This window comes from Sceloporus undulatus, chromosome 6 (genome assembly GCF_019175285.1).
Source record: "Sceloporus undulatus isolate JIND9_A2432 ecotype Alabama chromosome 6, SceUnd_v1.1, whole genome shotgun sequence".
In the NCBI taxonomy this organism is placed as follows: domain Eukaryota; kingdom Metazoa; phylum Chordata; class Lepidosauria; order Squamata; family Phrynosomatidae; genus Sceloporus; species Sceloporus undulatus.
In genome coordinates this window covers 87817601-87834726 of record NC_056527.1, presented here as the reverse complement: position 1 = coordinate 87834726, position 17126 = coordinate 87817601, and the positions used below count along the sequence as shown (strand labels likewise).

The 17126-nt window shown below is 41.1% G+C and overlaps 1 protein-coding gene across 1 annotated transcript in view; it reads right to left on the bottom strand.

Moving 5' to 3' along the window:
- RARA (retinoic acid receptor alpha) overlaps positions 1-17126 on the bottom strand; it is a 938446-nt gene that overhangs the window by 845424 nt on the left and 75896 nt on the right. The window lies entirely within an intron of this gene.

Sequence of the window (17126 nt, the reverse complement as noted above, 5' to 3'; positions counted from 1 at the left end):
CGCTGGGGTTTTCTGACCCGAATTGGAGGGGCGTAGTGTAAATCCCCCTTAACCCAGGTTTTTTTTTTTTTGCCGTGGGTTTTCTTGTGGTTCTTTTCAAAAGAAAAATTTTTTTGCCAGTGTGAACTTGAAAATCAATCTGATCTGATTCCTTCCTTCCTCCTCCTCTCCATCAGCCACCCCCATTCTTGCCTCCTTCCATCCACCTCCGTTTGCCACCCCCGTTCTTGCCTCTGATTGCCCCCTCAGTTCTTCTCCTTCCTCCTCTTCCTCTCCCTCAGCCACCTCCACTCTTCCTCCACTCCCCCCCTTCTGCCAGGATCGTGGCAATTTATCCCATTGCCAACTGTAAATGGAATCCCGGGATAAAATGCCACAATCCTGGCAAATCAATGCCACGGAGAGATTCGATCGTAGCATTTCTGAGAAATAACCTGGTTCCTACACCAGGTTATTTTTTCAGTGTGAATGGGCCCTTAGCTCAGGGCTCAAAAACATAAGATGCTTTGCTCTCTTTTCAGTGGGTCTCTTCTTAAGTGTAACTTTAAAAAGAGACTTAACTCAGGGCTCAAAAACTTAGGTATTTTGCCCTGTTTTCAGTGGGTCTTTAAAAAATGACTTAGCTCAAAAACTTTTTAATGGGTCTCTTCTTAAGTGTGACTTAAAAAAAAATAACTTAGCTCAGGGTTCAAAAACTTTAAGATGCTTTGCCCTCTTTTTAATGGATCTCTTAAGTGTGACAGTAAAAAAATATGACTTAGCTCAGGGTTCAAAAACATAAGATGCTTTGCCCTGTTTTCAGATGGTCTCTTCTTAAGTGTGACTTTAAAAAATACCTTAGCCCAAGGCTCAAAAACTTAAGATGCTTTGCCCTATTTTCAGTGGGTCTTTTGCTAATCACAAGAACAGCCTAATTATCAATTCACACAGCTGGATAACTATCCCTGAAGTAGGGTTGCCAGGTGTTCCTTATTGAAAGGTATGATCTTTATTTGAGGATCAGAGAAAGCTTGTTCCTTATTGTACTGGGAAGTGTCCTTAACTATAGCTAGACCAGCTTTAGCCTTTTCTGGAGAGGAATAACTTAGCCACATGCTCAGGCACTGCTTACTTCCCAGCAATGCACTGTATGTGGAGCTGCCTTAAAAACTGCAGCTACTGAAAAATGCAGCATCAAGAGTGCTCCCTGGAATTCTAGTTCAAAAGGAACTGTCTGCCAATACATTTCCAGTCTGAATTCAAGGTGTTAACAATAACATTTAAAACCCTAAATGGTTTGGGACCTCCATACTTGAGGGAGTGCTCCACGATATTTGCCTGAGATGTGAGAACTATTGAAGGGGCCCTTCTCTGAATCTCACCAGTAGAGGAATTACATTGTGGGAGGATACATATTTTGGGATGGGGGCTCTTCATAAAGACAGAAACATGATGCATCATGTCATTTATGCATGTAGACAAGTGTGTAAATTTTATGGAAAAATACGTGGTGATCTTAACTGAAATTAATACTTTCATTTGCTATTTCGGCAGAACATAGATTTGTAGTAGCTGCTTCCTATTTTATCAGTCCTGCAGATCATGAATTTCAGCTGCCCTTATTGCTAGTTTGCAAACACTGCCCCGAAGGGGAGCCTGCCTGGTATAACGGCTTGAGTGTTGCACTATGTCTCTGGAGACCAGGGTTCAAATTCTGTCTCAGCTATGGAAACCCACTGGGTAACTTTGGATAAGTCACACTCTCTCAGCCTCAGAGGAAGACAAAGGCAAATCCTCTCTGAACAAATCTTTGGCCTGTTACACAGACTGCCAAAATAAAGCTGCTTCGGGTCTCTTTGGAGGTATGCTATTTAAATGATGCATGCATCCGAAGAATCCGGAAGCTGCACCAAAGCTGCACTGAAGTGCTTAGGAATGGAGTGTGGCTTTGGCGTGACCTCTGGACTCTTAGGACCCATGCATCATTTAAACAGCATACCTCCAAAGAAACCCGAAGCAGCTTTATTTTGGCAGTCTGTAACAGGCTTTTGATAGGGTTGTCTTGGGGTTGTTATAAGTCAGAAATGCCTTGAGGGCACACAACAACCACCCTGAAGGGACAAACACTCTTGCTTCTGAGCATGAACTCCCTCTGAAACAGAAAGCACAATTGCCTATCCCCTGAAATTGCCCTCTGAATTTCATGTGCTTTTCCCTGAACTTTTTATTGTCTCTGAAGAGCAAAGCCAGTAATGAAATAAGGAAACAATCCTTTGTATTTCTCAGAAAGTAGAGCTGCATGGGCATTGATTTAAGGTAGACTGATTAGGATTGATCTGTAAGCCCTAAAAGTTCATGGATAAATGTTGTGCTTTGTCTGTCAGCCCCAAGCTGGGCAAAGACCAGGAGAAGATGCTGACCGCGCAATCCTAGGAGTTGTAGTCCACAAAAGAAACTTCTCCAAGTTCTCAGTGAAGAAGATAAATGCCATTACTGGGACAAGTCCTACTGCTTCTCTAGTTGCGGACCTAAGTCAAAAGAAGGACTGGGAAAAACACCTGTCAGTTTGGATTTCTAAGGTGTTGAATAACTACAAATTACAGGATAATATCCTACCTCTTCCTGAAATCTAGGATTATGGTTGAATGCTGGAGTTCACAGACTGGAGTGCTTTTAGACTACTCATTGTGGTTACTGGGACTGTAGACTATTAATATGAAGCAACCAAATTAACTTCTGAAAAATGTTTTTAAGAATTCTTATATTATTAACCATATGTGGGGCAGCAGGAATCTAACTCAAGAAAGGTGGGTAATTGACATACTGAGCATCACATTGTCAATGGTATAGTAAAGATTGGTTTCCAGGTAGAAAAAATTCCAGGTATATAGTCACATTTCTCAGTTTCAGAAACATTCAGGTCACAAGTGTAGGAAGGGTTCATTTCAAAATGGCGAAATAAGTGGTTCTTACACACTGGCTGGTGTGAGGCAGCAGATTCTGAGTGTTGGGGAAAAGGACAAGACATTGTTAGTTATTTAATATGTCTTTACTATATTTTTAAGAGACAGGCACTTGTGGGATTTTTTTTACCTGCCTGCCAAAATAATAATAACAGAGGTTTGCCATTGCTTTCTCCTGAGGTTGAGAGCATGTGAATTGCCCAAGGTCACCATTGGGTTTCGTGGCCAAGTGGAGGTTTGAAGCATGGTTTCCAGAATCATAGTCCAATGCTCTAACTACTACACTATTCTGGCTCTTATACCAGTTCAATTCTACTTTACCTATCAGGGCTCCATCCTAAGGATTCCTGGGACTTGTTGTCTCAGATCCTTATAATTATCTATTCAGGACAGTGGACTAAAGCCCTCTAGTAGAGAAGTCTAAGGACCTCGCCAAACTATATATCTGAAGATGCCACTGTTTGGAGCCATAACAGTTAAAGTCGTATGAAATTGATACCATGGTGTAGTGTAGTGCAGATACAGCCGGTGCCTTCCACTTATCCAAGGGGAGCAGCCTAGTTTAGGTGGCACAAGGCAGACCCCATGAATTATGCAGCCCTCACCACTGGTGCTCACCACCTGCAGAATCTGGTGCTTCAGACAACATATTCCCTTACTCTACTTAATAATTTGACTGGAAAAGGTTCTCTAGCCCAAGGATAAGTTGAAGGTAAATCAGTATCCACTGCGGTAAACTGGCAAATGATTCCGATTCCCATTTTTCCTAATAGAATTCAAAGGCATAGGAGTTTATCACATGGGATGGATCTCGTGCAGAAACTGGGTTTAAACTGGGGGGGGGCACAAAAGCGGGCAGTTTTTCAGACGACATTCAGGGTTAACCGGAACAGAAAGTAGGAAAAAACCACAAAAATGGGTTGTTTTTCAGATGACGTCAGTCTTAATGAGAATTAATGTGACATTAACCCAAATGGAAACTAGACAAAACCCGCTCCTTTTTACTTTTGGAGAATCCCCAAAGTAAAAAGGGGAGGGTTTTGTCTACTTTGTTTGGGTTAATGTCACATTAACCCCATCATGTATGAAAAACTACCCACTTTTGCAGGTTTTTTTCTGGTTTTCAAATCCTGTTTCTGCATGGGATTTTTGCAGTTTGCCCCCATGTGATAAACTCCATAGCCATGTTAGTATGGAAAATCAGTGTGCAAAGGGATCTTGTAGCACCTCTGAGACTAACTGTAAAAAAGAAGTTGATAGCATGAACTTTCCTAGACTCGAGCCTACTTTCTCAACCAGCTTACATAGGTCTGTCTCTGGACTCCTCACTCCACCGAGAAAGTAGTCTATGCATCCGAGAAAGTAGTCCCAAGTCTTTGAAAGCTCATGGTATTATCTTCTTTCTTTCAGTTAGTTTCAAAGGTGCAACAAGATTCCTTTGCATACTGATTTTTCCTAATAGTAGGTACACACAGATGACCTTTGACTCTGAAGCTGGACTGTTGAAATTAAGAAAGCTGGCTGGTGGAGGGGGGAGAGTGGTTATAACCAAGAGTGAATTTGGGGGGATGGGGCAAAGGATTGTGAGCTGAGTTCAGTTCTGGTCTTGAAGACAAATTCCTAGTCTCAGAGTCAGAACATTCTCAGAAGCAGTCTGTGTAAGCCTTTTGAATGCAACACTGCTTGGTGGGTTTTGCTATTCTAGTTAATGGAAAACAATGTTGGTCCAAAAAGCCTGAAGCCTTCCTGCTTAACGTGATCGCAGAGGATGGGCAGGATCATACAGGAACATAGTAAACTAAATTATAGTTGTTATCTCAAATGTAGCAGGCCAAGTGGAAGTAGACCAAGTTTCTATAGATATTTTTGCTAACACTCATCATGAACGTACAGTTTTGGTTTTTGCATTTTCTTAGCATGTGGCCTATATACTGCATACGGCAGTCTTCTGTTTGAAGGGCAGTCCAGTCCAAAGCAGATTTAAAAGACTACGAAACCTAAGAACAGGAGCCTTGAAGTTACCTATCATCCATTCACTGCTTGACAGCAGATTAGGCAGCCAAACAAAGATCACCTGGGGCCCATTCACAGTACAGAATCATATTATTCCATTTTAATTGCCGTAGTTGTGCCATAGGGAATCCTAGGATTTGCAGTTTAGGGAGGCATATTTAGAATTATCGGCCTCTATTGAAAATCTGAGGATTCCATAGGGAACTATGGCAATTAAAAGTAGAGTCATACGGCATTTCCACACTGCAGAAATAAAGCAGTCTGACACCACTTTAACTGTCATGGCTCCATATTGTGGAATTCTGGGATTTGTAGTTTGGTGAGGTAGTCAGTCTGGTCTGTCAGAGAGGTCTGGTGCCTCACCAAACAGCATATCCCAGTATTCCATATTACAGAGTCATGGCTGTTAAAGTGTTAAACGGCTTTATTTCTGCAGTGTAGATATGTTGTTGTTTTAGTTGTAGTTGTTATTGTGTGTCTTCAAGTCGTTTTTATTACTTATGGCGACCCCAAGGTGAGTTTATTCAGAGCGGGTTTGCCATTGCCATCCTCTGAGGTTGAGAGAGTGTGACCTGCCCAAGGTCACTTATTGGGTTTCATAGCCAAATCAGGTTTCAAATCCTGGTCTCCAGAGCTATAGTCCAAGGCTCAAACCACCACACCACACTAGTGTAGTGATACAACAGTGTAGTGTGAAAGGGCACTTTGTGTGCTGATGACTATAGATATGTGGAGTGCGGTAATAGTGCTATAATTGTGTAATGTGAATGGGCCCCAGTCTCATTCTCTGGTGAGATATATGGTGCCTTTTTAAAAATTACAAAAGTCATTTTTAAATTGGCATCTGTTAATTTGCATATACAAGTTTCATAAAATCTATGCCTCTTTTCTTTTATGCAAGGAGCTTGATGCTTTTATGGGGACAGGAAGGTAATGTGTAAGTGGTCATCCTATTGAAACAAATAGAGGAGAACAGCCATCTTGGAGCAATCCACAGTAGATTAATCTGATTTGTTTAAAAAGAGAAAGGGGAAAGTGAAAGTTAGCAGGATAAGAAAATTCCTGGTAGAGAGGATTAATTGGGATTTATATCCTGAAATGTTGAGTTCAAGCACAGCAAGAACCTTCCTGCAAAAAATTGCAGCTAGGGGGTATAATTGCCCACAGTTGTTGCGTGAGCCTTAGTTAGGACTGTATAGGATGCAATGATTTTACTACTGGAAATCTGTTTTTCACATTGCCTGTTATTAACAGAAGTAGGGAAATTTGGAATGTGGTTTACAAAGGACACACTGTTATAGGGACATATTGTTTTGTCCTATAGAGTGAGGAACTTGTCTTTTTTCTCTGCTTTTGCCCCTTGCTTAATGGCCTTTTGTGGCTGGTACTTATTCTAAAGTACTGAATTTGTATAATTGCAGTAAAGGTAAATGAAATATAAGCCCATGATCTGCAGCAGCAGACAACAAGTAGCCAAGGGACAGTGGTGTAAACACACACTCTTGCTTTTTGCAATTCTAGGACTGCAGCATATTTGGGTGCTTGCTTCTCCTCCCTGTCCAGACTCTGCATTTGTAGACAAAAAAAATCTGACAGGTTCAAATTAGTCTTTAAAGGGATCGTATATTACTTATGACTGACACATTGTTCGCCCTACAGTGAAAGTCCTTAGATATGTTTACTTCATCAATCAAATCTGCAAATTAAACTTGGGCTTGTCATCCAGTGCCCAAATCACAACAAAGTATGCTGAACATTAGACCCATGTATATGAGGAAAAGTGTGTGCTATGACAAACAGAAGTCTTTTGCCACTTGCAGGAGCTCTGCAAAAAAAGAAAGAAAGAAAGAAAGAGTCAAATTTACAATTTAATCTACAAACTCATGCTTTGGCCAATAACATAATATGTTTCTATTATTCCTTTTTCAGTGGGTACTGATCCTGTAAAAACCTATCCTTAAAACAGGGGCAGATAACATTCAGAGGTCAGGAAGCTACAAAAGCTTCTCTTGGGACTTTGGATAACTATTGAACATTTTTAAACACTTGTACATCCAAAGACTGAATATCTTCTAAAATGCAAGCCTAGTTTGCAGTTGGCACTAGCCAGGCTTACTGGTCAGTCATGGTTACCCTACTTGCTCTTGCAACAACCACATATTGAAAGAGAGATGCAGTGGTTGTAGAAGAGCAGTCATTTCAAGGTCCAATTGCCGTTAGTGGGAGTTCTCATTGAGGAATAAGTGACATGGCTTTTTAATTTGGATATTCTAAAAAATGTGCTCTTATGACTCTATTTTAATGGTTTTATACCACTATATTTTAACTGTTGGCTTTATATCTTTTTAACTGTGTTTTTATTTTAATGTGCCGTACCCCACCTCAAACCTTGAGCAGAGGTGGGAAAGAAATAAAATAATAATAATAATAATAATAATAATAATAATAATAATAATTATCATCTGTCTGAAAACTTGCTAAAGTTTGGATTGTGTGTAGGGGGGGATACAGCCTGAACATTAGAGCTTGAAAAACTACTGAAAAATGCTTTTCCCAATTTTTCAATTAATCTATGCTCATATGGAAATGTATACCCTGTTTTCTCCTCCAAAACCAAAATATTGAAAATGTCTACAGGACATCTTTCTTGGAGAGGCATTCCATCTCCTTTTTGTTAGTCAGAGAGTGAGGCAGCCATATCATGCAGCTGATACTGTATTGGGTTGCCATAAAAGAACAGCTAAGTTATTTAATTTATTAGTACTATCCTTTAAAACACAACAATTACTTTCTTCTGCCTGAGGGAACAGAGGATGTGGCCATATTTCTGTATAAAATAATTTAATTTCAACATTTGCTACTCTGCCTGAGGCAGCAAAATACAGTATATTGGGCCAGCCATGAATTCATTGAAGAGCATACCTTTGGCAATGCTGACTGGGGAATTCTGGGTGCTGTGGTCAAAAAATTAACTTTTCCAAGCTGTCATACTTCCTGCAATCCTATATTTCCAGGATCTGTTGCTGGGTTTTTAAAAATTCTAGCTAACTCAAGCAATCCTTCTTCGAAATTGTTCAAATTGCTCATGTTCCAACCTGCTTCTTTCTCTTTTTTAAACAGAATACAATCGTAAGAGGATATGACAGCAGCAGTTTTTTTGTTAGAAAAACCCCATAGACCAGTGAGTAAGAGCAAAGAAGACTCTGATGTAATACACGAAAAAGAAAAAGAATTTGGGGCTTATAGTACTCAGTAGGATTTAAGTGTTTTGTTTTTTTAAAAAGGCCTTTTGGCCCAGTCCAGAGAATTGTGGAAGTAGTCAAGCTGGAGGGGTTGCAATATGTTCTGCTGAGTCAGTGGAGAAAAAGCATGAAGTGTGGAAGTTGCTTCATTTTCATATAGGAGACATATGGAATAAAAGAGTTGCATGCATATTACTGCATTGCCCTCTCAACCCATATGCCATGAACAGAAGACCTCTGCAACCAATTGTGTGGTGTTCAGGGCAAGGCAGTAGCCTCCTCCATGGTTCACAGTGAATGCGATTATTTTTCAGGATGACAAGATGTTTCCAGTCACTCATAGATATTTCATAGTGGTAATAGTATGTGTATTCAAGTCACCTGTTGACTTAGGCTGACCCCATGAATTTCATAGGGCTTCTTAGACAAAGAGTCTGCAGAGGTGGTTTTTCCAGTTCCTTCCAGCACCTGGTATTCATTGACGGTCTCCCATCCAAGTACTAACCAAGGCTGATTTTGTTTAGCTTCCAAAATCAGATAAGATCTGGTGCCGTTAGGATTATTAAAAACCAATGACCAAAACAAGAATAAAACCAATTACACTTCCAAATGTGGGAGGGCAATGGCTTATACACAGGCTTGTTGAATAGAACACAGATGTGCAACATCTGTCACCCCAGTGATCTCTAGGCTTGATTTAGCTGATCTGGCTGGTTAGGTGCGTGTCCATTTCCTCCTTTTATTGCGCCATGTTTGTCCTTCTTGAAGGTGTGCACTAGGTAGAAGAGGAGGACCATCCCAGAGTGAAGGAGTGTATTGTTATTTGATATTCTGGACTATAGTTCTCAGCATTACAGAGAACAGACCATACTGGCTGAGGCTAATGGATGTTGAATTCCAAAAGATCTAGAAGGCACCAAGCTGAAAAGAGAATAATCACCGCAAAGGGCCTTAAACAACAGTTCGCCCTCCTCCCATGTAATTTTAATATATGTTTTGGGCCCCACTGAATCTTGGTTGCTTTCACACTAAAGTGGCATCCTGTTGGTTAGTTCTAACTAGCGTAGACCCATTCAGTCAATTGTTGAATGGTGAGTCAACACATACACAAATGTAATAGAACAGATGGGTCTACTTTAGTCAGAACTAAAAGATAATTTAGACCCAGGTTGAAATCCTATACTTCTTTAAAAGTAAAAGCTTTCCCTTGACATGTCTGGTCATATCTGACTGTAGGGGGCAGTGCTCATTTCTGTTACTAAGCTGAAGAACCAGTGTTGCCCAAAAACTACTCTGGTGGTTGTGTGGCCATCATGACTGCATTGAATGCTGTTACCTTCCCACTGAAGTGGAACCTATTTACTTGTGTTTGCATGCTTTCGAACTGCTAGTTTGGCAGAAGCTGGGACTAGTGACAGGAGCTCACTCTTTTGCCAACATTCTGACCTTCTGATTGTTATAACTGGCATCTTACCTACTAAGCCACCACATCCTTTTTGTGTAGGGTAAATATCTACCAGCCGAGTTATACAGTGAGCCCGCACCATACGCAGGCTCATTATAGGCAGCTTCCAGCTTACGCGGAAGCCGTTGGGAGAGTGGCGCATGGGCATGGCTGCACAGCATGCACGGCTGCGCAATATGCACAAGCTTGAACATATGCGTTTTTTGCCTTACGCGGGTGGGGGGTCTGGAACGGATCCCCCACATAAGGCAAGGGCAGACTGTATTACACTTCCATTATGTAGTGGCTTGAGCATTGGTCTGTAACTCTGGAGACCATGGTTTGAATCCCTGCTCAGCCATAAAAAACCTCTGAGTGACCTTGGACAAGTCACACAGTCTCAGTGCCTGAGGAAGGCAAAGGCAAACCCCCTCTGAATAAATCTTGCCAAGAAAACTGTATGATTGCTTTGCCTTTGGGTTGCCATAAGTTGGAAATGACTTGAAGGCACACAACAACATACAGAATACCTATGTAGCACAGTATATGTGGTTTGTCAATGCACATGGCTGACATTCTATTGTATAATGCACATTTGCATGCTACTTTTTTAACATTAATACAATGGAATATGTGCAGCAGTTCTGTATAGGGAAATTTTACTGGATATGACTATCATGCATTAGCACTAACAGGATGCTGGCCTAGTTCAGTTTGCTATGTTTTGTTTATTCACTTTTCCATAGGGAATCTACATAGCAGTATCATATCATCATAGTCCTAAGTTTTCCCCATTGATTTCTTCAGGTTTTTTTTCAAGTGGCAGAAAAGTCCAGCATTTTGCAAGGGGAAGAGATGGATGAGTAACACAATTTTCAGGTGTAAGGAGGATTTACTGTTTCTCTTCTGGTTTTATTTAAAGGCATAGTTTTGTCATGCACAGTGATGCACTGGGCAAGTGAACTACCTCTGGCTCCCAGTGCTGCGCTGGAGTCAGGGCTTGCAAGGTTCAAGTGCCAGAATGTTTTGATGTCTAGGAATGATAATGTTATCTGTTCCCCTCCCTCCCTCTTTCTTATTTATACAAAATTCAGCTGTCATTCTCACAGTAGATTGGATCAGAATGGGTTTCCACATCAGCAGTCCTAAGCTATTCCTATTGCAGTTCAAGGTGAAAACCAAGATACACGTGGTCAAGCAATTTCAGAGGGTGTTCAAGATGGCAAAAGTTAATGAGGAAGAATATACAAGCTAGGAGAGGCTGCAGCAGATTGTTTTTTACCTGAGTTTACTAAGAAGGTCACAATTCCACCACCCCCGTTCCCCTGCTGTGTTAATGGAGTGCAAACTACTTCTGCACTTTGGACTAAGTTTGCAGCAACTGAAGTATGAAGGGAAAGTGAGAGGAAGAGAGAGAAACTGGGTCATTGTTTAAAAGCAGCTGAAAAAAGTGAGATGGCTGAGGATTAATCAGGACTGTTTCTACCATTGGAGCATGTCCAGAGGAGGGTGACTAAAATGGTGAAGGGTCTGGAAACCATGTCCTATGAGGGAGAACTTAGGGAGCTGGGTATGTTTAGCCTGGAGAAGAGAAGGTTAAGAGGTGATATGATAGCTCTGTTTAATTGTTTGAATGGGTGTCACATTGAGGCTGGAGCAAGCTTGTTTTCTGCTGCTCCAGAGACTAGGACATGAAGCAATGGATTCAAACTGCAGGAAAAGAGATTCCACCTCAACATTAGGATGGACTTCCTGAGAGTAAGAGCTGTTCAACAGTGGAACACACTCCCTTGGAGAGTGATGGAGTCTCTTTCTTTGGAGGTTTTTAAACAGAGGCTGGATAGCCATCTGTTGGAGGTGCTTTGATTGAGTTCCTGCATGGCAAGGGGTTTGGACTGGATAGCCCTTGTGGTCTCTTCCAATTATATGATTCTACCAAATCAGGACAGTTGGTAGGTATGGGTCTATCAATATAGAACAATGGGGCTGTCTGCATATCAAGGACTTCCTTGCCTTCAGTTTGGAATGTATTATAAGTTAGTATCTACTCTGAAATACTTATGTGCTAACACTGAAATGAAAGGGTGTGTGTGTCACCAATATTTCAAAAATGATTTACAGCCCCTTGATTCCTTTTTATTCATCACCACTTTAAAACTGTGTTGATTTTATGCTCATTTTGTAGATTTAACCAAACACACACACACTAGAATATTTAAATAGTGATGGCGATGAGGAGAGCAGAGAAAGAAGATATTGTTACAATTGTAAAATCTATAGAGTGACAAAGAAATCCTGGAGTTTAGTAAAATGAACAAATATGTAAGTGAGTCATCTCCCTAATGGAACACTTCTGGAGAAATTGATCATATCAGCAGTTAAAGATGAATCAGAATACAGATGAAAGTTGAAAATGTATTTCTTGGAAGGAACTTTCCTTTAACACAATGGCCAAGGTAGCATTAGTGAAAGCTAAAGGCCTGACTGACCTTTGCAAATATATTTCCCTGGAAGAAAAAATTCCTTCCTCAGCGCAGTCGCTTTTAGGATAATCAGTGACAAATTTAAGTAAAAGGCCCTATCTATTGCATATGCTATTATTACCATCTGATACCTCATGTACCTCAAGGTAACAGATCTGGACCATGACATTTTGCTGCCTGAAGTGCAGGCAGATTTTGTGGATGCATCTTGGGTCCTCACCCAGCTAGGACCATGGCTTCAAATGTCTTGCTAAGCTATTTCACCAGCAGCTCTTGATTTATTTGCGCCCCCCCAGTCCCAGGCAATTTGACCTAGCTGCACAAGACAGCCATCAGCTGGGTAAGAGTTTGCTATACTTTGAAATCACTTGTTGTATTTGGGCAGCAGAAATCAGACAGAGTGACAATCAGTTATAGTTTAGGGAGAATGCAGCTACTGAAAGAGTTGTATTGATATATCTATTTGAATATATCCCAAAAGCCAGGAAGACTTTCCTCCAGGTTGTGCCCTAAAGTGCATCAACACTGTAGAAATAATGCAATTTGCCACCACTTTTAATCCTGCAACTCTGTCCTATGGAATTCTGGGATTTGTAGTTTAAGATCATTAGCATTCTCTGCCCAAGAATGCTGGTACTTCAACAAAGCCCAGGATTCTGTTTGATAGAGCCATAGTAGGTAAAATGCTGTCAAACTGCATTATTTTCACAGTGTAGATGCACCTCTGGTGATCTTCCTTTAAATTATTGCATTCATTTTTCCTCAAGGAGTTGTGTGAGTTATCCTTGGTCAACCCATTCCTATTGTAGTTGCAAATAGGTTACCAGACAGGACTGTCCTTGGCTGTGAGATATCAGCACCAAATCCTGAGATCTAGGGATGATACCCTTGTGATGTGTGTGGGGAGGGGAAGCCCCTGGTGATGTCATAAAACATGTTACATTAAACGTCAACCACAGTTGCACAGAGCACCATTCAAAGAAAAAAAACACATCCAGATTTAACAAATGAGGAAACTTTATATACATATACCTTTCAAGACAGTACTCTTGCCTTGATATTCACCTCCCCCACATGCTCTGAGGATCAGGGACCCCCCCTGCCCTGCAGGAACTCACAATCTGAGCACCTCCCAACAGATGACCATCCAGCCTCTGTTTAAAGACCTCCAAAGAAGGAGACTCCATCATTCTCCAAGGGAGAATGTTACTCTTGAACAGCCCTTACTGTCAGGAAGTTCCTCCTAATGTTGAAGTGGAATCTCTTTTCCTGTATCTTGCATCCATTGTTCTGGGTCCTATTCTCTGGAGCAACAGAAAACAAGCTTGCTCCATCCTCAATATGACATCCCTTCAAATATTTAAACAGGGCTATCATATCACCTTTTAACCTTCTCTTCTCCAGGCTAAACATAACCAGCTCCCTAAGTCTCTCCTTGTACAGCATGGTTTCCAGACCCTTCACCATTTTGGTCGTCTTCCTTTGGACACGCTCCCGTTTGTCAACATCATTTTTGAATTGTGGTGGCCAGAACTGGACACAGTATTCCATGTGAGGCCTGACCAAGGCAGAATAGAGTGGCACAATTACTTTCCTCGATCTAGACATTTTACTTTTATTGATGCAGCCTAGAATCACATTGGTCTTTTTAGCTGCTCATGTTCAACTTGTGGTCTGCTAGGACTCCTAAATCCCTTTCACACATAGTCTCATTAAGCCAAGTATGCTCCATCTTACATCTGTGCATTTCATTTTTTCTGCCTAAGTGCAGTATCTTACATTTCTCTGTGTTGGAATTCCTTTTTTAAGCTTTGGCCCAGCTTTCTAATCTATTAAGGTCATTTTGAAATTTGATCCTTTCCTCTGGAGTAGTAGCGGTTCCTCCTAATTTGGTGTTATCTGCAAATTTGATGAGCATGCAAACACAGCTTGATGTTAGTGGGAGAAAGATATATTTTGCATGAACTGTTTTTCCAAATAGAAAATATTATTTTTATTCCAACTATGACAATGTTAATGACAACAGTAGTAATAACAACAGCAACAGTAATATTTCTTAACCACCTCTTTCTATGGAACAACAAAGGTGGGGAACAACAGATTAAAATACAGCAATAAATAGATGCATAACACAGTTTAGATCTTTAGGTATTCCCTTAATTATAGATGAGGGATGCGGTGGTTTAGCAGTTAAGATACCAATTTTGACGATCGGAAGATGGGAAGGTTGGAAGTTTGAGGCCCGAGTGCTGCATGATGGGGTGAGGTCTCATCACTAGTCCAAGCTTCTGCCAACCAAGCAGTTCAAAAGCACGCAAATGCAAGTAGATAAATAGATACCACTTCAGTGGGAAGGTAACAGTGGCCCCATACAGACAGGCCAAAATAAAGCTGCTTCTAGTCACTTTGGAGGTATGCTGTTTTAATGATGCATGCATTGTATGAGGCCGTAAGCCACACCAAAGCCACACTCCAGTCCTAAGGAGTGCAGCATAGCTTTGGTGCAGCTTCTGGCCTCTTAGAATGCATGCATCATTAACACAGCATACCTCCAAAGTGACCCGAAGCAGCTTTATTTTGGCCTGTGTGTATGGGGCCAGTATTTGGTGCAGTCATGCTGGCAACATGACCCCCAGGGCAGTCCTTGAACAATAACTCTTTGGCTTAGTAATGGAGATGAGTGCTACCCTCTACAGTTGGTTACAACTAGACATTCATGTCAAGGGACTTCCTTTTTTTTTTTTTTTTTTTGCGGCTCGGGAGCTCATGGCTACCAATGTCAAGGGACTTCCTTTACCTTTTACTTTTAATTATAGGTGAGCAAAATGTGGCTTCTCTTTTATTTTTATTTAAGGCATTACTGTATATCCAGTCCACCAGCATTCCTGAGGCAATACACAACTGGCTAAAACAGGGAAAAGAAGTTGTTGAACTGCCAACTTCCAGCATTCTTTCGCTCTGGCTGTGCCACTTGGAGTTGCAGTCTAACAACATTTGGAGAGGCACACACTGCCGACTCTTGAGTGGAGAGCTGGCATGGTGTAGTGGTTTGAGTGTTGGTCTATGACTCTGGAGGGTTTGAATCCCTGCTTGGCCATGGAAACCCATTGGGAGACCTTGGGCAAGTCGGTCTCTCTCAGCTTCAGGGAGAGACCATGACAAAATCACCTCTGAACAAATCTTGCCAATGAAGGCCCATGATAGTATTGCCTTAGAATTGCCGTAGATCAGAAGCTTGAAGGGACATAACAATAGCATGTCTTGGGCACATATCAGAGCAATAATAATTATATTATTTTTAATTAATTAGAAATAATGTATGAAGCATCCCTACACACCACAGTTTTTGCAGAGGGGCAGTGAGGAAATTTCTCATGATTTTCCCAGTGACCACTTATTGTAATCAGAGAGTTGGGATGGTGAAATATCACCTGAAAAGGAAGTTCCAACTCAAGGAAAAATAGGTACTTGCAGTGACAAATCTCTTGTGTGTTTCTGTTGTGCTAGAAAAGGCTCAGCAGGAAAAGCCTTCGGTATGACTGGGACTGGAGATTTATTCCATTTCCTGTGATCAGTCTCTCTTGGGAAATCCAGGACATTCTTCTGTTTCCCATCCTACCATATGCACCCAAAATGCAGTGGGAAGGGGGAAAGAGGAGGGGAAGAGTATACTCTGTGAAATATCACACTTTATTTTGAAAAGCCAACATAATGAAGTTACACAGATGGGAAGGACAAACATGCGAGGTCATTGGAATGAGTTCTTATGTGCAGAGATTAGTAAACTTGGAGGAATGTTCTGTGGGAAAACGTTAGGAAGATTGGAATTGTCAATCTGAGTTATGACGTACAGCGTGCAGTCATCAGCAAATAGGCCTCAACTGTGTTTTCTCCTGTCATCATTCAAGTTCCTTTCCAATGACTTACATAGAAGAGAAACAATGGAAATACCAATGTTTCACTTATAAAGAGCTGGAAGGGCCTCTACCTCAAAAGAGTTCCAGGCTGTCAGAAACTTGAGCATAGATTTATTGATTGGTTATGTATGTAGATTTATTGATTATTTATGAGAGTAGATTAATTGCTTGACTCTGACCTTTCTGCCAAAAACTGGGGTTTGAGGCAGCTCACAACAAGATTTATAAGATAAAATAAAAGATTATGACGTTAAAACATATCTCAGTCTGAAACCCCAATCTTTTCCCCCAAAAAGAACTTGAGTTTTAAAAAAGCACAGCTCCTTTCTCAACATCAATTAGGCCTCCTTGAATAAAAGGATTACATTTTCTGGACTGTGGAATCCAGAATAAATTCTACAATCCATGCTGCATGCTGAGTTGGTACCTAGTTTACTGGATGGATGATGAAACTATCTGACAGGTCAGATCAAAGGTTTGACTACTTTAGCAACCATGAATAGCCATCCAGATGCTTCTGGGAAGACCCAAGACTTAACTCAAGATTTAAAATCAAAATCTTCTTCCTCTCTGACATTGAACCATTAACAATTATAACATCTGTTAAAGCTTCCCTCAAAGGTGCCAGAAAGGGAGGGAAGGGTTTTTTCCTGCTTCTTCTCACCAGTTTTATGGCTGGAGTGAATTGAATGACAATACGCAGGTCCATCTATCCATCCTTCCTTCCTTTGCTTAGGCTTCTGTCACATGGATACTTCACTGTGCAGAAGAGGTAAACTGATTAGACTTAAAACCTTCAAGCTTTCATAGACCCGCTGTGAGGACAGTATGGCCACCTGGTGGTCTGCGGACCATAGGTTAAGAACCACTGATCTAGAGGGATATCAATGCAAGCAGAGGCTACTCCCCTTCTTGATCATATGGGGACCAGAGACAAAGGGCACTAAACCATGGGCAATAAAATTTCAAATCCATGGCCAAGAATGAGAGTCTGCCTACATTGATATCCCTCTAGACCAGTGATTCCCAAATTTTTGTCCTTCAGATGTTTTGGACTCCAGCTCCCAGAATTCCTGACAGTTAAC